Source organism: Mustela erminea, chromosome 9, assembly GCF_009829155.1.
Source record: "Mustela erminea isolate mMusErm1 chromosome 9, mMusErm1.Pri, whole genome shotgun sequence".
NCBI lineage: Eukaryota > Metazoa > Chordata > Mammalia > Carnivora > Mustelidae > Mustela > Mustela erminea.
The window spans coordinates 26,153,043-26,180,471 of record NC_045622.1 but is presented as its reverse complement, the minus strand read 5'-3'; positions in this window follow the sequence as shown (position 1 = coordinate 26,180,471).

Genomic DNA, 27,429 nt, shown 5'->3' with positions numbered 1-27,429 from the left:
ACAGTGTCCTGTGTGTGGGCATGTAAAACTGTGTGACAGCTATACAACCATTATAATGGTTAAAAATAGGGTTATCGTATTACCATTCAGCAGTTCCACTTAGGGAATAAAGTTGAAAACAAGGTCTGAATATTTGTACATCCATGTTCAAAGCAGCCTTATTTACAATAGCCAAAAAATGGAAGCACCCTAGGTGTCCACTGGTAGATGAATAGATTTAAAAATTCAGTATGTATAATGGAATGTTCTCCAGCCTTAAGGAAGAAATTCTGGCATATATTATAACATGGATGAACCTTAAGGACATTATTCTAAGTGAAGAAAGTCTGTCACAGAAACTTAAATGCCATAGAATTTCACTTATCTGAGGCACCTAGGGTGGTCAAATTCATAGAGACAGAAAACACAATGGTGCTTGCCAGGGCTGGGGAGAGTGGGGAATGAGGAGTTGTTGTTTAATGGGTATAGAGTCTCAGTTTTGCAAGATGAAAAGATTTCTGGAGATTGATGGTACAACATTGTGCACGTACTGAACACCACTGAAATGCACACTTGAAAGTTAAGATGTAATGTTATGCATATGTTGCCACAATTAAACATTTTTATAGACTGGATGGCTGGCTTTGAGAAATTGAAGCATATTCAGCAGAAGAATGGACAGAACTGTGGAATCCTATATCTATCTTGGCTCTTCTTCCAAGAGCTGACTTTCTAGAAGACCTCAAACAAAACACTGAACTATTTAGTTTACACATCTTTAAAATGTGATGGCTGTTATTCTTATCTCATTGAGGGGTGGGGATTGAGAGAAGGCATTCAAAGCAAGAAAAATGTCCAATGTGGCATAGAGACAAGACTTCTGCCTCTACCCAAACCCTGATGGGAAATAGCAAGTCATACACTTACTTCTGCTAAAGAGGAAGTTGCAAAGGAGATCTGTTTCTGTAGGAAAGCTGCCTTTCTTTATTAACACTTGGTACATTGGCACACAGATAACTCAGCAACATCATGGTGAAGGCTGTGTAAACTAAGGTCTAGGTTGTGGGACTTGAATGCCTATCCTATGGCTTCAAGTTCAGAGCCCATGTTATGGTCTCAAACACTTACCTTCCCCCATGATCATTTCCCATGTCTAGAGCACCCTGATTTCTTTTTGCTGGATATCCAATGTCTATGCACCTTCCAGATCTGATTCAAATCCTTCCTCTACTCCCAATTCCTTCTCTGAGTCTCTCTACAATATCATTTCAACATCCTACTCTGACCATTCCTTCCTCTTATCCTTTAATTTCCTCTTTGCCTACCCCTTGATAAGCACTTTGGTTTTCTTGTAGTTCTTCAAATCTAGCAGGCACATTCCAACCTCTAAGGGTAGGTCCTTGGTATCTTCTCTGCCTAAGATGATATCCATCTGACTTCTCTCCTTCAAATGCTTCCCTGGCTTCTCTGCTTAAAATGTTAACCCATCACTCTTGCCCTTGGAATCCCTATTTGCACAGAAGCAGACAGGATTTACTTTTCACCATACTTATCATCATTTGATGTATCAAAGGTTTTACATATTTACTTATGGTCTATCTGTCTCTGCCCAGGAGAAGGTAAGCTCCATGAGGTCACAGATTTTTGTCTTTGTATTCATTGCCACATAAGAGCCTGGTACACAGTAAGTGCTTAAATATATTTTTGAATGGATGAATGAAAGAACCCCAGAACCAAGCACAAAGCTATATATAACTTTGTCTTTTTTGTGGTATGTCCTGAGAAACAATAGTCTATGCAGTGTTAATAGTTGTTATGCATAAAAAAAGTATCATCATACTAATCAGAGTAAGGAGAAACTCAGCTAAATAAAGTCACATGTATTTTTTTTTCCTTCAGGACTTCTGAAATCCCTTGGTACTTTGATATGTTCATGTGTATGGCAGAACTCTAGGGGATGGGATACCATAGGCCATATTCTCCCAGGGGTTTGCCTATACAGTCTACGTCCAAGGGGCATCTGCACAGCACACTTGGAAATGCTATGCTGCATGAGTGAGCTCTGCCTGTCAGTGAATTCCTTCCTCTTTGGTGGCCTCAAGTTCTTGAATTATTTATGGCTCAGAATGGGGTTCTGACTGGTCTAAGGCTTGCTTTGATGGTAGGATTTCAGTCTCAAAGAGCTATTCTTAGTCCTACCTCATTCCCATCCACTCAAAGTTGCTCTGCTCCACAGGGGCACTACTTGTGTCCCCATCAGTACACTTATTCTATCTGCTAATCTGGATAGTTGCTTAACGGGGGGAAGATCCTGAACTCAGTAAAACCAAAAACCTCTAAACCAAAAGCAGCCCTCTGCCCGGCTTGCCACCACAGCATGAAGCAGAACTTGGTAGGAAGAGTGACCATGAGCCAAGTGAGGGTCATATTAGGATTCGTACTCTGCCTTTAGAGGGTAAGCTACTGGAGACGCATGGGATCCCTGTCTGGGGACTAACTATGGAACTGCATAAGCAGGAGCGCCAAATGTTTACACCCTAGGGCCAGAGTTGACATCCAAGCTCCCTACTTCAAGAGAATTTTGGGACTGGCATGGATACCCAGCCTTGCTTAGCCTCTTCCAGCTGTCAATGGCAAACCCACTAGATGGCAACTTCTTGTCAGCTGTAATGAAGAGAGTCAATATCTAACAGAGACAGAGATGATAATCAACATTTATTGAGTGCTTACTATGCATTTGACTACACCTGGAAGCATTTTCATGACTTACCCATTTAGTATGTATAAAAACTATGAAATAAATATTACATTGTTATTCCACACATATGAAAACTGAAGCTCAGAGAAGTGAACTAATTTGTTCAACATCACACAGCTAGATCTCCAGGCTTTAAGGTAAGGTCTACTATAGCACAGTAGTATCTGGGAGAGAGTGTGAAAATAGAGGAGCAAAACTCTAGGAGACTGGTTGGTGAGGAGCGGAGGAAGGAGTGGAGAACACCAGAGGCAGGGCTTACTCACCCATAGAACCCTTGAAGTTAGAAGAAAGAAGACAGAGGTGACTCAGAACAATTTCAGAGATTATATTAATCTCTGGAGGAGAAATTCTAACTTTGATGAAGGAGACAGGGGGAGACAGAAGGAGACAGAAGGTAGAGGCAGGGTAGGTGAAGAGTCTTTAAGTTTCTATCTCCTTCAGATGAACCACTGATCCTTCCTTAGTGTCAAGCACAACCCCAATTCTCAATGTCCTTCTGGTAGGCTTGGTGAAAAAGAAGCAAGCTCTTTGGGACAAGGATGAAATTTAGGAAGAGTGGCATTTAAACAATCAATCCTGACATGCTGGATTCTCACGGTGTGCCATTGATTGGCCTATGCAAGAACATGCAAAATGGTCTCCAACCTCAAGTGACCTGCAATAGAGTTCAAAGAATGGGGGGAGAAGTCTCATATGAATACCTAACACTGTTAGCCAATATATAGGAAATGCCAAGAATGATAAATAACACAGGGCTTCAGAAAAGTCTAGGTCTAGGTAGTGAAGGAGATAGTCAAATTTGAGCTAACACCTGCTACACCAAGGAAGATGAAAGCAACACCCATAAGAAAGTATGGGAGGGGAAAAAAAAAAGAAAGTAAGTATGGGAGGGTTAGGAAGCAGTGAGTAGGTCCACTGGACTAGGTAGAGAGCTTAGAAAGAGACAAGACGAGGTGAACCCAATTTGTGGTGGCATTTAATGCTTGCCTAAGAAGTTTAGACCTTAACTTCTAAGAACCAAAGATTTACAAGCAGGAGAGTTGCAGATCCTAGGGGATAGTTTATGAACTCAGAATGATTGCAGGATACAGACAGGATGGCTCAGGGGGAAGAGGCTGGGAAGCAAGTCGGGAAGTATTTGCAATGAATACAGGTTCTTTTTACCTGCCTAGTATCTATTTCCCATTCTCCTGGGGACTGTGCCAGAATTTTCCAGTGGAGAATTTCCAGTGGAAACATTTCTCATCAGTCTGAAGCTTTGTCCTCTGGGTGGGGCTGCTGCTACCCACCACTCCCTTTCTAAAGATGAATTCACAACCCAGACTCAGCCAGACAAAAGGGTCCCTTTCCCTGGCCACACAGTGGTTAAAAAATGAGCCATGCCTCAAGTCGGTCCAGTAAGAATCCACCCTTGCATTTTTTCGAAGTTATTGGAAATGAAGCATGTGTTTGCATTGGATTTGTCAACTGGAGACTAAAACCCTGAAGGGTCGGTGGCCATTTTGCCAGCACTGGAGAGGGGTATAATATCTAACCCAGAGGGAAAAGGAATCAAGAGATGGGAAGAGCGTGTCCTAAAACGACTGAACCCCTGGATTCAGCCATGGCTGACACATGGTCTGGGGAAAAAAAAAAATCCTACAGCAGAGGCTAGAGATTGCCAGAAAGGAGGGAGAGTGGTGGTCAGGATCAGCCTCTCTGACAAGGTGACTTTTGATGTCTTTCTCATCTTGTCTTCTTGCAAGCTCTCTACCTAGTCTAGCTGGTCTACCCTGAAGGAGGTAGAGGCAGGAACAATGTGGATGTCCTGGGAAGAGGCCTCTAGAGAGAGGGAAGAGCAGGGCAAAGCCTTTGCCTGGGATTTGTGAGGGGCAGCAAGAAGGCCAGCACGGCCTGAGCCAAGTTAGCAAGACAGAAAGTGATGGGCTGGGGGTCAGGTCATGTAAAGCTTTGTTGTCCCTGGAAGGGAGCTCGGCTTCTCCTCTCAGAATGAGTGGCAGCCATTAGAGAGTTCTGAGTTAAGCAATGACATAATGCAACTGAGGTTTAAAAGGGTCACTCCACTCAGCCTGTGTCTTGAGAGCAGAAGGAGGCAGGGCAAGGGTAAAAGGAAGATGATTCAGAAGGCAGTAAACACCCTTGCCCTTTTGGTTTAACCAGTACGATTTGAGATCCGGTCTCCAGATTAGGCACCAGGTACTTAGAAATAAGGGCCTGGGGTCAGGAGGTGGCTAGAAGAAGGAATGAACGGAAGTGAGGCCTGAACAGAAACAACCCCAGAGGAGCAGGCAGCCAAAGAAAGAAGGCAGGAGGAAAGGGTTAGTGGACTCATGGCTGGGCCCTGGCCAGAGGGGAGCAGAAGGATCCCGAAGCTTCCACATCCCCAGGGAATGTAAGGTCACTGGGTGTCCCCCACCTGCATGGCAGCTGCAGTGGTGAGTGCCTGGTGAAGCTGAGGCCCGGCCCAGGCTGCGCAGCCAAGCTAACTGTGTCTCAGCCACAGACTACCTTGGCCTTGTCTTCTGAGCACAGTCTTCTGAGCCGCGACGGGGAGGCTCCTGGAGACTGGGGCGGAATCTTCGCAGAGTTTGTGAAAGCCCTCTCGACAAGGCTATGCTCCCAACTAGTCTTGGCCCTGATTGCAAGCTGTGGGGTGGCCCAGGCCCTCTCCCAACAGCCAGGACCCAGCGATTCTCTCCTAGGACCTGAAGCCAGCCCCCTTCCTCCCTCCACCTCAGTCCTTCCAACCCTTTTCTTTCTTTGCTTCCTTTTCCCTGGGGAAGGACTGAGAACCAGACCAAGCTCAAATGTCCACTGGTAGGGGAGCTTGGCCCTCTGAGGGGGCTGGGAGGGCAGAGCTGCGGGTAAATTCCAGCAGTAAGCATGAAGTCACAGTCAGCCCCGTGGCCAGGGGCCCCTCCACCAAGGTCGGGAGGCTTCTCCTACACAGAGAAAACATCAGAAATTGATCTTGCTGTTAGCATTTACCAGGCACTCTCGGAGGAGGCCTCTTCACCGGCTCACGGTTTGTCTTTGGAAAAGACACCAGTTTGCTCTGCCTCCTCTCTGCCATCCTGCCACTGCTTGGTTACAGCTCCCAAAGGGTCCTCCAGAGTCACAGGACAGGGGGACGGGGCTGGAACCAGAGCCAAGGGTCCCCGACTGGGAGACTCCACTGTTAAGCAAGTCAGCATACTTCCTCTCCTTTGTTCTGTGACATCTCTGTGTCTCTGTGTCAGGCCTCCAGTTTTATCTCACTCCAATTGTAAAATGCCTCCACTGCAAAGGGCCTGCGCGTCATCCATCCCAGCACGCTCATTCTACAGACCAGAAAACTGAGATTTCAAAATGGGAGTACTGTGTCCAGGGTCACAGGTGGCGTTCCAGGCAGAGCAGGGACTAGAAGTCCAAGCCCCCTTACTACCAGGACGGCAAGTCTTTGTCCTGCTTGTTTTCTAGAGAGCAGGAGCCACTGGCTCTTCTGTAGCCATCCCTACAGAGTCTTTGAAGTAAGTGGTGCTTAATAGATTTTTATTTGGTAAGAGACAATGACCTACATCTGCACCCGTGATGGGTAGAGAGGGCAGAGGCCACCGTCTAGTTCCCTCTCCCAGGGAGCTGAGACAAAAGTACAAGACAAAAGTGACTTTCACGTGTTTTTCTGGACGATGATTTGACTTCTGAGAAGGACAAGGAGCGGATGTGAGCGTCGTGTTATAGGATAAGGCGGTTGGCTGTCAGGAGCCGTACTCCCTCCCAAAACAACATTCAGCAGATCCTTATTTAGATACTCTGTGCCGAACTTTGAGACAGGACAGGGGGTCCACGCATGAGTAAGAAAGCCTGGAAAACAATGTGCCAATTCAAAGCCAGAATCAGGAGTCTATGCACCACGTGAGCTTTCTGATCTAAGTGTTTCCCTGCATAAAATGCGAGTAATAAGAACACCACCCTCATAGGACTGCTACTGTGATTAAACGAGTTAATGTATATCAATTTTGAAAAGGCATCTAACTACAGTAGGACCTTAAGAAATTAGCATGCCTACTGACCAAATCTGTAGTCGAGAGCAGAACCATACCATGGAACTTTTCTATGATTGGAAACTTTCCATAACTAGCCTGTCGCATGCAGTAACCACCAGCCAGATGTGGCCGCTGGACAGTTTAAGTGTGGCTAATGTAGCCGAAAACTGGATTTAAAATTTTACTTAATTTTAAAGATTTTGATTAAGTAGCCATACTGTTTAAGCTTTATGTGTTAAGGGCTCATGCTCCAGACAGAACAGGCCTATACGTTAAGAAGTACCAGAATTTAAAAAGGAACAGTGCGATGTGGTACATTCAGACAACAGGATATTTATTATTCAGAGCTGAAAAGAAATGACCCATCAAGCCACACAAAGACGTGGAAGAAGCTTAAGTGCACATTACTAAGTGAAAAAGCCACTTTGAAGAGACTCCAGACTGTATAACTCCAATTATGGGACATTCTGGAAAAGGCAAAACTATGGAGACTGTAGAAAGGTCAGAGGTTGCCAGGGGCTTGTGGGGTGGGGGTGGGGTGTGGAGGGAGGAATAGGTGGAGCCCAGAGGATTTTAAAGCAGTGAAACGATTCTGTGCGACATTGTAATGGAGGATGCGTGTCATTATATATCTGTCACATCCCACAGAAGGAATACCAAGAGTAAACCCTCATGAAACGATGGATTTGTGGTGGTAATGATGTGTGACATAGGTTCATCAGATACCACAAATGTATGATGCTGGTAGGGCAATGTCAATAGTAGAGGAGCTGTGGGTGTGTGTGGGCAGGGGATATATGGGGATCTCTATACTTTTTGCTCAGTTCTTCAGTGAATCTAAAATAGATCTAAAAACTAAAATCGATTCACAATAAAGAGTGACATGGGAATGCATGGAAGAAGAGATATCTGAAGCAAGTTCTTAAGAATGGCTAGGGCGGTAATAACAGAAGCCGTGTTTGCAATGCCCTGCAGTGTCTGGAATGGCGAGTCAGGCTGTGGGTCAGAGCAGAGGGTTTTTATGGGAGAGAAGTGGGAGCCAGGCTGGAAATCAACTGGGGAATTTGAATTCCACATGAAGAACCCAAAATGTATCAGCAACCAAGACCCTGAAGATTTTCACACAGGGATGGGATATCCAAAAAAGTGTTTTAGAAATATCAATATCCTAAATAAGCATCCTCTCTGGGACTTGAAGTTTTTATAAGGGTCAGATCCATGTCTTTAAGTTAAATCATGTGAGGTTCCTGCTATCACATCAGGAACTCAAAAGTGCTTAAAACAAATCAAACAAATTGATAGCTTAGCTTGGGATCATGCTGCTTTACAAGAATCTTCCATTATCAATGTGGTATGTCCCATATTGCCTGGAAAATTACGGGCTTTTAGGGACTCCTGCTTGATGGGTTTGTCTAAATGTGTTTAAAAGGAAGAGCACAATGGAGACCCCATCAGCACTGGGGACTCAGCCTTCAGAATGCTTAAGTAACAGGAAAAGATTTTCCTTTGTGCTCTCCTATGGTGCACTATCTTCAAAGGTCCCTAGATTTATTATTTCATCAACAGATCGGAGAGGGGAGTTTGTATGAGATCAAACAAACACAAGTACTATGGGAAGGCTGGCAGGTGATAGTGTATAAATTGCCCGATGGAAAATGTCAAAAGTTGACATCAGAGCAGTGGGAGTGGGGGGAGCGTACAGAACACAGAACAAATGACTGTGCCTTTCTGAGAGCCAATTCCTTATACAGTCCAGCTAATGCACGGCGAGAAACTCAGGGCTCAAAAACCCACTGAGAATCCACTGAAACCCATTAACTCAAAATATACCCTTTATAAAAAGTTTTTAAAACATCTCTTCATTTCTATGCCTGTTGTCATTTTTGTTATCTTTGCTTTCCTCTGTCTCTCTCTATCTCTGTCTATTTCTGTCTGTATCTCTCTCCCCTCTCACCCACCAAGATACACACACTCCTGCATGCATTCTCTTTGCCTACCCTACATTCATCGCCTTGTTTCTTTTCTATGTCATTCTTTACATGTGCTTGACCAATCTTCCAAGGGTAGCATCTTGATAGTTAAAGCATCTTTCAAGGTAGAAGAGCCTTGAAGATTTAGACACTCAGATACAAAGTGAGCTAAAGTCTCTCCTAGCAACATCTGTGCTCATGTCCTGAGTCAGTTTCTGTGTAGCTGAACAAGAGGGTGGCAAGCAGCGGCAGAACATTCCCTGTGGTCTGAATGGTAGGCTGTACTTTATGTCTGTCAGCTACTCCCTCCCTCCCCTTGCCCCAACCAGTCTTTGTTCAAATGCCAACTCCGGAGAGTAAGCCTTCCCTGACCACCCTCCTAAAATAACCACCACCCTTTGGGCAACTATCCATCCCCTTGCCCTGCTTCTATTTCACAGCACATTTCATTACTTGCCACCAGAATATATATTTACTTCTTTGTCGATAGCCTATCTCCTCTGTTAAGATGTGAGTTCCATCATGTTTTTAATCCTCAGCAGCCAGGTAAGTACTGTGACGAGTTGCATTTTCCACCTGGAGACACGGTGAGACTTGGGAGCTGAGGGACGTCGCTAAGGTCATGCGGCTACCACCAGTTCTAGAACAAAGATCATAACCCAGTCTGCCTTTTACTCGACAGTCAGTGCTCTCAACCATAGCATTCAACCCACCTCGAGGCAGTGGGGTATGTGTTCTACGGTTATGTCCGGTGAAAGTCAGGTTTGAATGTGGCGTCCATCAAAAAAAACCAACATGGCTCGAAAATGGATTGATAACCAACCTACCTTCTCCATCATTTCTTTCCTAGTGAGAAATGCTAGTGAGTGGCAACCAATTCTAAGCTCCCATAAAAACACAGCCAAAAACAAACAAACAAGCAAAACTAAACAAAACAAAAAACCAAAACCCCATAGCCCATCAGAATTGCTCAGAATGCAAGTTCTTCGAGCACAGAAACTTATTTGTCGGCAGCACTATGTCTAATGGCTGAAATAGCATGGAGCTTAATCAATAATCGAGTTATTTTCATTCCCATGTTTCTATGAAGTTCCTACACTCTCTAAGAATACATACCTGGTATGCTACTAGAGTCCAATAAATGTCACCTTACTTTATTTCTCAAAATCAGGCTTCCTTTGCTGTGCGTTCCCAGCTACCCGTCTCAGCAGTTCAGGCTTCCTCCTTCCTTTCCTCAGTGGAGCCGTAGAGTGGGCTCAATCTTGTTCTTCCCATGCTGCAGCCATCTGCGGACACTGCTGGCCAGCACTGGCCCAGTCCTGGTTCTCTGCCATCCATCTCTTGGGCATTCTGCTTTGGGCAGGCTTGAGTATGTTCTTCGCTGCAGTCTGCCTTGTAGAATCCAGCTCTGTGTGTGGGGCTAAAGAGCCGATCTCTCCTCTCCCCTGTCTCCAGGGAAGTTCCAACCCTGCCCTTGATACACCTCTACCTCAGCAACGCAACACAAATACACCATCCATGCCTTCCTCTGTAGGGACAGCCCCACACCACCTTCCTCAGCAAAACATTGTGAATATCATCCTGCCCTTCTTTTACTTGGGTTAAGTGCAGGAGGAGAACTTAAATCCAGTTACCTTTTTAAAAAATTAACTCAACTCATTACCAATAATGTGTGTTTTAGATTCATAAACGATTACGAAGATTTCATTAATTCTCTTCACGCCCTCACCATTTGGACTGCCAAATCAATACCATATTTGGCTGACAAATAGATTAGCTGTGGCCAAGAAAGAAGAAAACTTCATTTCTGTCTCAGATAACATCAGGCATATGATTTCTCCTCGGATCCAATCGCATTGCCTGCTTCTCCTTGATGGCTTGTGGTGCCCCCAATAACCCTCAGTGAAAGAAGAGCCCAAGGGGGTAAGGTCACAGGGGCAGGGCTCCCATGGTGCTCCGCTGGCTCAGCACTAGCTCACGCGGGTGCCTCCCTGACACTACTCACAAGTTATTAACAGCAGAACAGAACTCCAAACCTTCTGTTCCTAACACATTGCTAACACCTTCCATAATCCACAGTTGTTATCAAAAGGCATTTGCAGCTGTGAAGAAAGGTGGGTGGGCAGGCTAAATAAATTAATAAATAAAGGTTTCCATGCAGAATGCTCAGCTCAGCACAGCTTGAAACCTTACCATGACCTATCTTAGAATAAAACAACTTAGAAGTTTCTTTTCCTGTCCTGCCTTCATGCAGGAGAACACACTGGTAATGTCAGTCAGGGAGTTCATCCAGCTACAGAGCACCTACTGCATGCAAAGGAATATTGTGGTGTTGGTGAAGAGACAGGTAAAACACCAGGAAGGTGAAAATCACATAGCATGGCCCAGATTCCACAGCAGTGATTCTTAAACATTCTGAACATGTCAAGTGCACTCTGGATAATGAACAATGAGCATGTGTTAGAGTGGGACTTCAAATCCAGCAAAGGCAGATTCGCTTTAATCCTGACATCTACCATGTTCCAACGTCTCTCCGTCTTGCTTTTGAGCATCTGAATGGAGGGAAGAGATTGAGCATTGAGAACCCAATCACTTAATACTGCACAGAGGAATAATGGGAAAGTAGCTGATCCTTCTCCAAATGGCTTACAGATTTCTGAAGCTCTGGTTGAGAGTGTTTCTGGTAGATTCTAAGATTTGAATATTATCGAAGTTAGGGTGTGAAAAGAAGGTGAATGACTGGGTTGAACCAACAATGATTAATGGGTATAGGCAGCCAGCCATTTACACAAACCTTTATTGAATATTTCCTCCATTTCCTATATGGCAGTCGCGGTAAGCACTGAGGATGAAATGATGAGTAAGATATATTCCCTACTTTTGAGATGCTCACGGGCTAGTGAAGGAGTCTGTGCAACATGCAAGTAACTTTCCTTTTGCATCACATGAGGTATCGTCGTGGCCTGCATAGCATACAGTGGAAGGCAAAGGGAGTGCCCGATGGAGGAGGGAGTTATGAAAGATTTCTAGAAAGAAGAGATCCCTGGGGTAATTCCTCAAAGACAAGGAAGCATTAGTCAGATGGAGAAAAATGGGAAGAAAATTCCAAGCAAAGTGGAGAGCAGGTGCAGTGGTTTATAGAGGAATGAGAAAAACAAGAGCGTTTGGACATTTTCCCCCAGCTCCGTGGGATTGAAATAGAAGGTCAGTGCGGGAGTGGCAAAGAACAGGTCTAACTCGTATTTAGAAGTCTTATGAGTTACTCCGGTGGATTTAAGTTTATTCCTGAGGTTTGAGAGGGAGATTCTGGAGCACTGAGAAAGATGAAGTATAGACAGATTTAAAATAGGGAAACAGCAGTCTTCTATAACTTGAGAGCAGAGACTGGATAAATGGATGGAGTGGAGACATGGAGACGGAGAGATATGCTTAGGGACCACTAGAAAATTTTAGGTAAACATAGCTAAGGTCCTAAATTTAAAAACAGCAATAAATATCGATGATGAACATCTGTAAGTGTGTCGATTCTTAGGAGTGGTTTCCTCTATTGAGAATGAGCCATATAGAATACCACTTAGTGGTGCTAATTTTACCATAATAACAGTATTACTACAGGTACTAAAATAGTGAACTCATCTGGAAACCCAACCAATGTACACAGGCTTCCCCCCCACAACATTTCTAGTATCAGGAGAAAGGGATATTCCTTTGCATTTGCCTATAAGGTCTCCTGTTTCAGTCCTATTCTGCTTGAAATAGGAGCCAGTAGAGTAAGATGCTTCTTTTCCAATGAATGTGGATTTGTGATTTTTTCAAACTGAGATATGAACTGGCTTAACATATTATTCTTTCTATTTTCTTCCTCTTCCACTCCCTCCCCTTCCCCAGGTCAACCTGGTTTTTTAACTTAAACTAAAGATGGACCCTCTAATCATGGAGTCTTTGCTGTGGTTGAAGCTAAGAGGAGAGAGGGTCTTCCAGACCCAAGGTCAAACTGGACCACAGAAGCGCATGACTATCAGGTCTTTCCACAGTTTTGCCATGCAGGGTCCCTCAGCCAGGGAATGTCCAATAGATTCTGTTCCAGTGGGAGCACTGTGTACCAAAGAGACCCCAGGCCTTGGAGTCAGGTAGATCTGTGAATCTGGTCCCTGCCTGCTTTCTTGCCCATCACATGGATGGAGAGAGGCCTGTCTGTGGTGTGTGTGGTGAGATCTCATGTGTAATGCACTCAGCACAGAGTCTGGCTCAGAATTTCTTAAACAGGGGCAGTTTTGCCCCCACAGGACATTTGGTAATGCCTGGAGACATTTTTTGATTGTCACAACGGGTACTGGGTGGGGGTTGCTACTGGTGTCTAATGCATAGATACCAGGTGCTGTTAAACATCCTAAAACAGATAGGACAGTCTTCTATAAGAAAGAATTATCTGTCCAAAGTGCCAGTAGTGACCAAGGTTGAGAAACGCTTCTCTAGCCTGGTACACGTTCCTTTTAACTCCTCCTTCCAACTACCTTGAGACCACCCCCCTCCTAGAGTACCGACTGAAAGGAATGCTCCCAAGCAGAGATCCCACCCCACGGGATAGCCTCTGGCAGCTGTCTGGAGAGATTAACCTAATAATCCTACCTGCCGTCTTCCCTGCCATGATTAGAATGACGGTGTTGTGAGAAGTCTGCTCAGTCAGGCTCCAGGCTCCGTGTTCCTCTTTACTACCATCCTGAGCAAATTTTATTTGCCCCCTTGCTGGCCTTGCCCCTTCTCCTCACCATGCTTTTTGTCCTCCCCCAGCCACCATCCTTGTCATTGCCTTCCTCCCTTCCTCACGGCTCCCTGCCCCCAAGCCCGGAGATGACTCTTTACTGACCACAGAGCAGATGTGTGTGTTCTTAGCAAATATTCCTAGGGACCTTTAAGGAACTTTTATTTTTTTCCCCCATTTATAAGCTGGCTTGTAATGCAGGCTGCTCTGATTAAGAGTCCGATTTGCAGATTGTGCTTGAGCCCCTCCTTGTCCTTTCTCCAGCTCTGTATACACAGTTGGTACCAGAGAGCTCTGCACCTTTCTGAGCAGGCACCCTCCAGGTGATGCTCTCTTCCAGAACAAATAAATGCAAACCTGTGCAGAGAAGAAAGGAAACAACCCTCTCTTCTTTCCATGGCTCATTATCCATGTGTATGGATGTATGGATGTACAGCATAGGGAATCCACAGATACAGAGACCCATATGCATACAAAAGGGAAAAGAAAGGTGTTCCGGGCAGGACGTTTAGAAACAATGCCAGTGCCAAAGGGAGCCTGGCTTCTGGCTGCAGGGGCCCCCAAGGGCTGATTAGTTAGCGGTTCTGCCCGGGGGGGACTGGAGGCTGGGAGCACTAGGAGCAGACTTCACCTCCCCCAGGCTGCCCGTCCAGCTGCCCCCTTCTAGCTCTCCTCTGGTCATTTGCTGCACAGTCTGTTTCCAACCATTCATAAGCTAGCCCTCAAAATCAAGCAAATGTGGTGATGGACACTGATCTGCATCCCTAATTATCATCAGCTCAAGATTTGCCTGCCAGTGGAAGACCTCTCACCCCCATGTCCATGCGCTGAATAAATGACCGGTGACAACACAACTGAGTGCAAGGGAAGGCATAAGGGACAAGGGTGATGGAGCAGGGACATTCCAGTCAGAGAAGTGTGTGGGCTCCTCCCCTTCCTCTCTCTGGAGATTGTTCTCTCCCTGGGGGCACAGAGGTGGGCAGGAGTGGGGCGTGGGGAGAGATTGGTCTTTCCTCTCTCTCCTTGGTTTTAGGTGCTTAGCCTAATTAGGCTTCCGTGAAAAGAAGGACCTAGAAGAATCACGCACCCCCCCAACCAAAAGAGAAAATTTTATTCTTGAAGTACTGATCTTCATGCTAGAAGCTACTTTGGTTAAAATATGACTTTTTGATCTGGCATTTGACATAATATTTTATGCCACCAGTATTTATTTTTCAGTGCTGAAAGCCGATGGAAGTCAACCCATGTAGAGCCTCAAATTCAACTGCACCCCCTCTGTGTCCTCCCTGTGACAGAAAGTGGAGGGAGCAGGCAGGTGTCTCCCGAAGGCTGGTCTCCCACCTGTTCTCTTGCCACCCCAGAAACCTTGCCAACCTCACGCCTGCCATCCCTGGAGCTGCGGATTCGAAGGTGGCTGCCGTGGTATGAGAAGACTGCTCTGACGACGTGCCATGGGAGCCAGTCTGGGGAGTCAGGGGAAGACTTTCTGCACTAAGGGATGTCTGAGGAGAAGAGTTTTAAGGTTGAGTGGAAATTATCCAGGTGACAAGGGAATTAAGGGAGAAGAAATGTTGCCTGAGGGAACAGCACGAATAAAGGTGATAGGGCATGAAACAACATGGGAGGTGCTGAGATTTATAAGCACTTAGCACGACTGGAATATAACACACGAGGCAGGCGGTAGCGAGGAAAAGAACCTGGAGAGGTGGGGGAGGGCAGAGATCACAGAGGACCCTGCCAAGGCGTTCAGACTTGATCCAGCAGGCAGGCAGAAGCCCTGAGGGGTTTAAATTCTGGAATGAAATGATCAGATGCACCTTTCAGCTGGATCACTCTGGCAGCTTGTGTGTGTGTGTGTGTGCGTGTGTGTGAAGCGGGGTGTAGGGAGAGACATGAAACATTGCTTTGTCTTCACGTGAAATTTGAAAGTCTTTGAGATTTATTGGTAATACATGGGGCTGGTGTCTGTGAATCACAGTCCACATATTTAGGTGTGTAAGAAATACATCTTTTTATAATTCACCTTAATTTCTCTTTCAAGTTCCCTATGTGACCAGGTTGCTAGAAAAGTTCAACTTTCATCTTTTTGAAGTTCCTTCCTTCCATAGATTGTTCCAAGGTTTGGGGAATGTTTCAGCCCTTCCAGATAAGTGGACTGACCATCCCTCCACATGGATTGCTTCCAAAAAGTCCTGGTCCTGACCAGTGCTGGTGACCTGTTTGTGTAGAGGGGAAGAGAGATAAAGGGAAGAAATCCCAATTAATTCTGTAAGTGGCTTACTCTACCAAGAAGGTTTTTTAAAAAATCAAGTAGATATGCATGTCTGAGGAAGAAGCACCAAGACTTTATGTAAGCACTAAGAGAACCTCCCTTACTCTTAGGAGTAAGACAAGGAATAAAAGAATTAACACACAAAAAAAGTTAAAATAAAATAAGAGAACTAAAATAAATAAATAAATAAATAGTATTAGAAGCAAAATAAATATGAGCTGGAAACTGATGGCAAATGGAGGGCTCTGGGCTCCTGGACCAGGCAAATGACAATATGGCAACAAAGCTAGAAATTACAGCAGGAGCAGGAATGGGAGTCGCAGTGGGGCAGGGGAAAGGGATCACCTGGGGACAGCTGAGTTCCCGGGGCCTAGGGCTTGTTCATGACAGGACATTCCCAACAGCAAGGCCACCTGCTCAATGCCAGGGGTCCTAAAGATGCTGTTCCACCAGGGGCTCCACCTACCATGCCCAGCTGGAGCCCAAGCCACCCCTTCAAGTGGCCTCTTTCTCTTGCCCATATTCTCCCACCTCAGTGTCCCCCAAACTCTTTCTACACTGACTCAATTGCATTGCCTTCTTTAAATGCATGTGTACGTCTACTATACATCTTCCCTACGAATAAAGATTATTCTTCTCAGGGTGCCTGGGTGGCCCAGTAGTTAAGCCTCTGCCTTTGGTTCAGGTCATGATCCCAGGGTCCTGGGATGAGCTCTGCACTGGGCTCCCTGCTCAGCAGAAAGCCTGCTTCTCCCTCTCCCACTCTCCTTGCTTGTGTTCCCTCTCTCACTGTCAAATAAATAAGTAAAATCTTAAAGAAAAAAAAAAAAGATTATTCTTCTCTCCTTACACTGTAGCTTCCATCATGACAGAGCTGCTACATTCCCTGGATCCTGGAGGACCCAACCCAGTGTAGGAGACCCAGGTGCAAATGCTGGTCGGATCTGATGCCAGCTGGCAGATTGTAAGCAGGTCACCAGCTTTCTTAGCATCAGCTCCCTTATTTGTAAAACAAGAGCAATGATACATACTCTGACCAACTCCCAAGAGTGTTATGGTGATCAAATGTTATAATGCCTAGAAAATGATTCTTTAAATGGAATATGTTGCTCAAATGTAAATTATTAAGTCACCTCTACATTACTTATCTCTGCTCTGCTTCTCATCTTTCTTTTGCTTAGCAATCCCCCCACCCTGTGAATCTGAACATGGAAAACCATCTCAGGAAACGGAGGTTGGGACTGGGAAAAGCATGGCTCTGCAGAGGACAGGGGCGTGAGGAAAAGGATGGGGGTGTCGTGCTCAAGCATCTGTGATGCTGACCCTCCGATCAGAGCCAGGGACAGAACTCAGCCATCACAGCCAGAGGCCGCAGGCTCTGGACTGAGACTGCTGCAGAATGAATGTTTTTCTTCCTTTTTCACTCTTGGCAACCTGGTAGAAAATGGCACCTGCTTATCCCCATTCCAGACCCAACAAAATACAGCTTTCATCATTTGATAGTGTACATGTACAGCCCATGCAGAGGCACAAAAATCAATGGGCATTGATTCCTAAGCTAGGAATTCATAAACTTCTTTAAGGTCATAGATTGATTTTTTACTTTCAGTAAAAAAAATGTAAGACTCCAGACCTTTCCCTTCATTTCAGCCATCTTACTCATCTGTAGGGATGCACACTCTTACACACACGCCTCACCTGTGTGTGCCCTATCTTCCCTTGTTAGGTAACACCAGAAGGGAGAAGCACTTAGATATACAGGGTGAGGAAGAGAGGTATTTAAACACTCCTGCCCGCTGCATCAAAGCGTCCTCACTCTAACCTAATCCCTGGATTAATCAAATAATAGAACAAATGGATTTGAAGGATGACACCACAGAAATGAGCACAGTGGTCAAAACAGACTCAATCGCGTTTGCCAAATCAAAGCTAGGCAGCAAGAGGTTTGATTCAAAGCTAAGGCAAGGGGCTTGCTCAGTGCTGCCCCCGACATTGGTTCTGCCCCTGGCTCTGAGTGGTGAGTGGGCATTTGAGTTCACGTCCAAAGGTAGGCACCATTACCACGGGGGTTTCCTCATTGCCTCGACCTCAGTAGCTCCACCTCTGAAAATTGAGAAAATATCTGCCTCCTAGTATGGTTACAATGACCAAATATGATTACAGATGTAAAAGCACTGTTTAGACTGCAAAGCATCAGATGAGTACAAGATAATTATTACTCCAGGGACACAAATCTTCCTCACTTATAATTAGAATCAGAAGTTTTCAAGAAATTTATGAATGATATGACTGATGGGGGTCACCATGAATTCTTTCCTTCCTTCCTTTTTAAAATCATTTATTTTACTGTGGTAAGGATGCCTAACATGAAATCTACCCTCTTAACAGATTCTAGGCTGTATAAAATAGTACTGTGATTTATGGGCACGGTGTCGTACAGCAGATTGCTAGAATTTATTCTTGCATAACTGAAATTTTGTACCCACTCATTAGCAACGTTCCCCTCTGCCCCTTTCTGCACACCTGCCACCACCATTCTAGTCTGTGCCTCTATGAGTTTGACTATTTTAGTTTCCTCACAGAAGTGGAATCTAGAACTGCCAAATGATCCTGCAATCTCCCCTCGGGGTATTTATCCAAGACAATTGAAACTAGAAGCTCAAAGAGATATCTGCATTCTATGTTCAGGATAGCCAAGATGTAGAAACGAACTAAACGTTTGGATGGATAAAGAATGGTGATACATGCATGCAGTGGAATATTATACAGTCTTTAAAAAGAAGAAATCTGGATGAACCAGGGGACATTGTGGGTAAATGAAATAACCAAATGGTGGGAGGGGGGAAAAAATTCCAAGTCATGCTATCTGTGGCTTTCAAGCATAAACTCTGGAGCCGAGTACTACTGGGGTCTCATCCCAGCCTTGCTACTTGTTAGGTGTCAGTCACTTACCCAACCCTTCAAACCCTTGATCTCATCATCCCTAAAATGGGGATAACATGCACCATGTGAAGTGGTCCAGAGCATGGAGCAAGGCAGCATTTGAGGCTGCACGCGCAGAGCCACGAACGTGGGCTGCTGTCGTTATCACTGTCATGCCAGCTGGAGGGCTCGCGTGGCGAAGTGGAGCCCAGCAGCCAGGCCTTCCGTGGGACCGCCGCCAAGCCCCTTGGATCGGGGCTGGCTCAGAGGCCCAGGCCGGCCCGCTCTCCCTGGCATGGCCAGCTTTCTCGGCAGCCCGCGGCATTTGGTTCTCCCTGCTCCCCGGTGAGGCAGGGGAGCGAGAGTCTCTGGTCTCAGCTGCGTGCAGGTCACGTGCTCGCGCTGGTGTCAGGCTGCTCAATTAGCAGCAAATCAAGATGTTCAGATGGTGCAGCCACACACACCGGGCAAGCCAGACTCCCCCTCTCCCCCCTGAGGCCGGCAGATTGCGCCTGTGTTGGCTACCGACTTCCTGTCAGCCTTGCAAGCCTCTTTGTTGCACGCCAGTCTCCCCTCTAAATTCTCCAAGTCCTTTTCACCCTCTGGCTCGGGTCCTGCGCGCTGTCAGCGCCTGTCAGTGATTGCGGGAGCTCGGTGGCGCCTGCCAACAGGTTCCCTCTCATCAGCGCAGGCCCCCTGCTGGCCGGTGGCTGCGGCCCTGCCCGGGAGGGCCCCCCACCCGCCCCGCACTCTGGGTCCTACCCCAGACTCCGCAGCCTGCTGCCTCCCTGGCAGGGGAGTGGGCCTTGAGACCCTTTTCCCAGCCCAGCCAGCGGCAAGGCCAACGTTCACAGGGGCTTTCGGCAGCTGTGCTTTCCACAGGGCATCTGGCGGGATGCAGGATCTTAGGCTCCTTAGGTGTCTTTTGATTATGACTCTGGTAGAGAAGGTACCACGGGTAAATCCGCGGTGACCCGGGAAGGGGATAATCACTCCTCCAGCCAACCACTGACTACCATAAACACAGAGAGACTTGATCACGTGTGTACAAGAAGTTCTGCCATCTTCCCTTCCCATATAACCGTGGTATCCCTTTATCATCTTTTTGACTTATACATGAATGTTAAGGATTTGGAGGAAGGGGGGAACATATGGAGGAGAGAATGACCCAGGAATTTTTTACCCCTGTTTCCACGCTGCTAGCCTGTTGGCACCCTCAGGGCCCTGTACTAGGGCCACTTGTGGGCACAAAGCCTCTGAACCCAGGAGGTTAGGGTCCTGAGTTTAATGCAAGGCTTAATGCACAAGAAAGAGTCCTGCTGGGGTACCTGGGTAGCATGGTCTGTCAAGTCTTAGACTCTAGGTTTGAGCTCAGACCATGATCTCAGTAGGGTGAGATTGAGCCTCTGAGGGGGCTCCCTTCTCAGCATGGAGTCTGCTGGAGTTTCTCTCTCTCCCTCTGCCCACCCTCTCCCTGCAAGCACTGGCTTGCTCTCCCTCTCTCTAAAATAAATAAATCTTTAAAATTTTAAAAAAAGAAAGGAAGGAAGGAAAGAAGTGTACTGCTGCATGTAGGATGTGTCTAGGTGCAGTGGGGGAGTGACCTGGTCTTGAGGCAAAGGGGTTTCAAAGAAAGACCAGTACCACAGCCTGAAGTCTCACCTCAGACCTTAAAAACACATGTTTAATCCCAAACTGCCTTTCCTTGGGTTGCCTTTCAGAAGGTGGGTGCTTTAGCAATAACTTTTAAAAATGTGTTTCCTTGGAAAACATGATTGAGAAGGTGAAGAAACCACACCCTTGACTGGGAGATTGGATCACCTGCAGTTACTGCTTCTGATGGGGGTCAGAAAAATTGAGGTCAGTTACAGCTTCCTGTGGATGTCACAGTGAGTCTGTAGGACTCCTATTAAGCAAAGTCATACCTCTCCCTTCCCCACTTTTCTCTCCTCATCCAATCTGAGAGAGACTAGACAGCAGAGAGAAACACCCAGCTGGTGCCAGACGTCACCAGCTCTCCGCCTGTCCTCCCAGGAAAAAGGACAAGTGCAGGGAAATCAGTCACATCTTGAATAGTTGGAGCAAGACTCCTATGGTGAAGCCCTTTGGGGATTAGCCAGCCGATCTCCTCTGTGATATTGTGATCTCTTCTCTCTTACACACTTCAGCATCCAGCACAGATCTTGCTGGGGCTGTTTCCTGAAGAATGTGGCTGGGATCCTGGTCTTTCTTGTCTGTTACCACTAAGTAGTCCCAGTAGACTGATGTCCATGGAGATGTGATTCCTCAAAAGGTGATCCCAGTTCAGTTTCAGACTGCTAAAATGTTAGTCTACCACAATGATCCTATCACAAAATACCTGGAACAAGTGTGAAATATATTTCTTCTTAGCTTGGAACATGACCCTGGCTACGGCCTGTTGCCTCTTCTTAGAAGGTGGCTGACAGTGGAGTGGTATGGGAAGACGACCAGAACCTAGAATGGTCAGTGCACCAAACAAAAGTTCAAAAGTTATTTCAGTGCACAAAAGAGATCCTTGTTTCAAGAGTTGCTGGGGACTCCTGCACTTGTACTTGGCATTGGTATGATAGTTCATTGCCATACCTCGTTTATCCAGTCTCTGCCCTCCTTGGTTGACCTGAGAGTTTGTTCCTGTTTTATTTAACTTTTTAATGACACCTAGTCTATTTCTACTCCAATGGGTTTATTTCCAGGCAGTAGCCACAGCCCAGAGGAAGGCCTTGGGAAAAGCAGGGGAGTAGACACAAGATGTACCCCAGGATTATTCAGGAGCATCAACAAAGGGAAATGGGCCGGAGCAGTTACCAGGAGCTCCAAACCCCAGGACATCAGAAAGAAACCCCAAGGTGTAGAAGTCAGTAAGACCAGAGTCTGGAATATTTGCAGAACAGGCAGTATTGGGGTTGGGGGTGGGGTGCAAACCAGAGGCTATTCCTTTAGTGAGCAGTGATTTAATGATTTTAAGTGCAAATCGTACCCCCATTCTGCCTTTGCCCCCAGCACGTCTATGTCTTGCTGATTCTTATTAAAGAAACTCTGTTGGGAGGTGCCCTTTTATAGCACATTAATGATAGCGTGGGAGGAGTAAAGTCCTCTTTAGCCTTTCTGTTTTTTATAAAAAGTTTCTGGTGACTCACTGTCCCTCCAATTTCTTCAAGTGTCCCTGGGTGCCAGGCTAAGAACCCCTGATGTGAACAAGAGCATCTGGCTTGGTCCAACCTCCTGGATGTTATACTTTGAGGTGGTGGCAGAGTGTCCTGAGGATGGAGGCCCCATGTTGTCCTGAGGCCGGGATGTGGACTCAGGGAGCAGGAGCCCCTGGGACAGTCAGGTGTGCCCTCACTGTGAGCCGTCGGGCAAAAGAGGTGCCAAGGACAGAGCCCTCACCCTGGCAGCAGGCCACAACTTCCTGCCCTCCTCCTTACCCTGCTGGCTTCTGGAGATTCTCCAAAGACAGCAGCAGGCACCAATGGCTAATTGCTCCGAAATAGCTAGTCTCCATTTCAGGGTGCTGCTTGCTTTTGCTTTAGTAGCTGGCAAATGAATCCTCCTAGGGATTATAATAACCCTGTCCTGGCTGTGTTCCCTGGAATCTTGGCCTCTTTCCCTGGCACTCATCCCAAAAGGGATGGAAATCTCTTAGTATTTATCCCCTTGAAGATTCCCTGCGCCTGCCTGGCTCCCAGCCACCCTGCACACAGACGGCCCGCTTCCTCCATTTCTCCGTGGAGCAGATTGCGCCCTGGCTCTCCCCCGTGCCGTCACGCTCCGAAGGCTGCCGTCTCCCTGCTGGGGCTGCCCACTGCTCCTCCCAAGCCTCTCTGTTGGTATTCTCATCCCACTGGGCAGAAATATTTCTTCCCTGTATTTTCATTTCCACCAAAAGGCCCAAGAGAAGGACTGAGATGCCTTTTCAGACAGAAAGATACTAGGCAACACTGAAACAATGAAGAGTTTGCTTCCTTAAAGAGCTGACTGTCCGTCTTCCTTCCTCCTGACAAAGACACGACACTGAGGACAGGGGAAGCACTGACATGTTGGTTCTGCACCTGAGAATGTGAACGTGGCCTATCTAGTAATGAGCGCTAGAGCAGAGGAGGGAGCAGTCAACTCCGCTCACTTACCGTGTGATGTTACTCCAGGCTATTCTGTGTGTCTGTCCCCCGCACCCACTCCACTGGACTGAGCTCCATGAAGATAGTCATTAGATCTTAAAATTCTTTGCAGAAGAATTTTAAGGAATTAGATCTCCTAATCCCCGGTCACTAAGGATGGGGGTGGGGCACGGAGTACCTAGCACAGGACTGGCATATATTAAAAGCTCAATAAATCTTTGCTGAATGAATGGACTATGATGACCCAGCTCAGATGCTCTTAGCATAGCCCTTTCCCAGAGCATTGGGCTTCAGTGTAGGTGGACCCTGCTTGTAGATGACCACTTAGACCTTGAGGGTGACCTGTGCACAGCCAGGATGCTCATTTTTTATTTCATTAGGTCCTTGGCCACTGATCCAAGCGGGGATTGGGTGAGAGAGTTATGTAGTTAGATCACAGCAAAGCCATCACTATTGCTGGAAAAAACACCGAGTATGGGTGGGGAGTGTTATTTTGGTATAGGAAGTGCAGCATATTTTACTTAAGTCAATCCTACAAGTGCCATCCAACACTCAGGAAGATTCTCAGCTCCTTGTGTCTAGGAGCACTTACCCTAAATAGACACCTAACTGAGCAACTCAGTGTAGCATTGCCATTACACCCCAGCCACTCTGGTCAGCAGGACTGTCCCTTCCCTTCGCTTGCCTCCACTTTGTAATGCAGGCCCGCTGCCTTCCTGAAAACAATATTGTAACATTGTCTTTGGGTGCCCTTTGCCAAGGCACTATTGGCTCTCTATGGCAATTTGAATGCGATCATAATAAATAAACCAGCAATTGAGTCAGCTTATAATAGATCATATAAAACCTTTATATGGCTGAAATACCCAATAAGTGGCCTATTAACAAAAGAGAAGGGGCGGGTGGGCCAGCTCGGAGGGGGTATGTTTGGAAAACTCAACTGTTTCCAAGCAGCAATTATGAATTCCCCATATTCAAAGTGAATTCACAATTTCACAGCTTCAGAAACTGACTTTCCTTGTGCATCCAGTCGCCGAGGCTGTCAGAAAATCGAAAACAGTGCATCAACGAGAGCCTGAGATTTGGTCAGAAATTTCTTAGTTAAATCAGACACTTAATCAGGAGCCACAACACATGAAGAGGCTGAATGTCACTTGTCCTTCATGCAGGATCAGACAATTTCTGCAAAAGAAGGTGGACAAATCCCCAGGAGGCTGGAAAGAAGGCAGAGTTCTCAGAAACAGGTGTTCTGGGGAAAACTTCCTTTTCCCTGCTCAGCAACCTGAGGAAGCGGCACAGGGGAAGAAAGTCCAGAGAGACAGGAATTTACAGAGGAATCTGCCATTTTTATGAGATCTTCTCTTCACCTTACTAAATGTTTCCTTTTCTGTTAAAGGGGATGGAAATGCCTCCTTCATTTATTCTGAGAATTAAATGAAGTAACTGACACAAAGAATTTATCAAAGCACTTAGCACACAGTAGGCACTGAGAGAGGTGGTCCCTTTCATGTAGATTCCTGTTCGGAAGGCAGCCCTCCTCACCACAACACTGCCAATGTCCACTGGATTCCCCAGTACTTGCAAAGGTCAAAGGGATCCTCTCCTGTAGGGAAGTCGTACTTGCCTTGGGAGTCAGGTCTGCTCTGGCCGGCCTCTTTGAGGGCCCGCCTTGTGTCTTGAGAGGATCCCTGAATGCTCTGGAGCCCAGACCTCATAAAGAAGTTTCAAATGAAAAAAGAATCATCCCCAAGATTGCTCTGTCTATGTCTGAAGGCAACAGGAAATCAGAGCAGCCTAGAGGTCATTGGGGAAAGCATCAAAAAAGGGGTGACCACTGAGTTGACCTATGAGAGTCCCCACCAGAAAGGAAGAAAGAAATAAAGAAATGGAAAGAAAGAAGGAAAGAAAGGGAGGGAGGGAAAGGAGAGGAAATGGCCGAGGAAGGCGCATAAAAGCCATGGAGGAATCGATGTATGTGACATATTTGCATGTTCCCTAGAAGCACCTGAAACCCAGGGAGCAGGAGGGGGTTGGAAGATGTCTGTACACGTCTGTGGCCTTCAACTACTGTCACAGGCCATGAAATCAGGGAAACTGGAAGACCTGCGAGGAAAGGTTCGGGGGCAGGAGCCACAGAGGATGCTAGTAAGTGAGTTGGTGGGACCTTCCAGGTTTGGAACTTGAACTTGGGGCAGGGTTAGGAGCGAGAGAGGGGTGGTGTTGGCGGTGGGGAACAAACTGACTCCAAAGTTCTCTGATTGAGCTGCGATCCGCCACCCCCCCAACCCGTTTTTAACACCTTGTAATAGAAAGAGCAGAAATTTAAAAAGAAAGCCAAAGATGACAGTTGTAGGGTAAAAAAGGTGTGGGAAATATGCAAGGAACAGAAGGCTCAGAATTCTGCTCTGCTGTTAGTAACTCATGAGGGGTCCACAAGAAAACCACAATAGCTGGGGCTGGGGCTTGGGAGAGAGAAGCACGGGGACTCAGGGATCTGCAGAAAGGACCATCTGAGTCGCCTGTGGTTTTCGGCCCAGTCCTTTGATGCCCTGCCCCAGGGAGGAAGAGGCTGACACCAGCTGTCCTGAGGCTGCCTGGGTATTGATCCCATGCTTGTCTCCTTCACCACTCTCTTTAGACTGTGCAGGCTCTGATGGTGGGGATGCTGTCCACAAAATACTCAGCACTTTTAAAAGGAGGAACTGTTCCATAACCCTTCGGTGAAATCATCGAGACACGTGAATGAGAAGGCAGATTGTGCTGGTTGTTTAGCGGGTCCTTGAAGAAGTATAAATAGGTATGAGAAATAAGGATTTTGTCTTATGAACGAAGATGGCCTGTTATCACTCGCCAAGTTCATTTTCATCAGAAGAAATAGAAAATTCTAAGTTATCCAATCTGCATGCCAAGATCTTCCTAAATCCTAGACCTTCTTTGCTCTTAGTAATGAAGAGGCCGGCTGTCTTCAGGTCTACATGGGGCTCAGCTCCTGCTGATGGGAACCAGGGAGAAAGCAGCCCATTCCCCCACCTGACCACAGTTAAAGACTACACTTGCTGCCCTTTAAGGTGAGTCAGTCCTACTGTCCCCCATTCCTTAAATCCCAGACACTTGCCTTCTTACCTGCCTGTGCCCCTTAAGGAGAAACAAGGAGAGCCTCTCTGTAACCATCAAAAGCTATAGAAGATGAACAGTTATTTCTGGAGATAATGATGGGCATTTAAAGTCCAAGATAGCATCATTCAATCTAAGAAATAGCTCACCTTTGGCTTTATAGGTTCTTGTGGCCACAATAAGCAAGTGGCTACTCCAGGAACGAATGAAGTGCTGATGTTCAGTTAAAAGATAACGGGGTGGTGGGGCTCCATACCCAGCTGTTCCCTCCTCGTAACATCTAGAGGCACAGCCTGCCACACCCTCACAGGTGTCACACCACCGGTGTCTGCCTGACATCAGAACCAGCCTTCAATTAGCTGAACAAATGTGTTTAGTGTTGTTACAGATCATCTCAAAGCCATTTATATTTGGCTTCATAATGCATTACGGCAGGGAGGTGGGATGAGGGTGGGAGGTGGCAGTGGAGAGGTCTGGGTAGGAGAGAGTTGCTGAAGATTTATCTTTCTAATTATGCTTTGCTTAGGGCTAATATTAAAATTAGTTTTAATTCCCTGAGCACACAGCAGCTCAGGAACATGCAGGGCATTGGGGAGGCTGGCCTAGGATTTTCAATTTGCTTAGGAGAGACACACATGGGTAACAGCAACTCAGCTGTTAAGGCCCAGCTCTCCGGCTCCTGGGGCTGGCCTGAGACCTTGCAGTCTGGCTGTCTTATAGTTTATACGAGGAGAGAGCAGTCCTACTGCTCTTGACTTGTGTTGGCATTCTCTGGTGAAATAACCCTAGATATGGTAAATAGTATGCAATTATTAAATTAATACAGAATGGTGTGTCTCCTTTACCCCCACTGCCAGGGATGTGTTGTGCTAATGACTTTTGCACCTGCTGCGGGTAATTAATGAGTAATGCACATGGGTGTGTAATTACCGGGTAAACACATATTTACCAATAACTTCCCACCAATGAGCACTGACAGGTAGCTGGTAGGACTAAGTTCAGGTGAAATGAGAAGTAGCTCAGACTTTGGTTTAACTCTAGGCTCTAATGAAAACTTGCTTTAAGGAATATAATTTAATTTATGAGCAAGCTCCCTACCAACAGCCTGCCCCTCTGGCTTTTTAATCAAACCTAGGAGCGTAAATACCAAATATCCTAAAACAACGTATTCCTATATGAGAAATAGCTATGTTCACAATCAGGAGAGTGCTATGCAGACATTGAGCAAGACACTTGAGGCTATCCCTAGTTTTTTTTTGTTGTTGTTGTTGTTTTTAATCTGTAAAATGGAGATAAGCCTATTTCATGAGCTTGTTCTGTCTAGTGAATGGAACAATTAACATGGGAGCAGGGTTAGAAATATAAAATTTCACAAGTGTATGTTATTAAAACTATTATTCCAAGCTGGCTGACACTATGGGGCCTGGGATGTTCTATGGGAAACTGTAGGAGAGACAGATATGGTCAGACAGGGATTAGAATCCCTCTCCA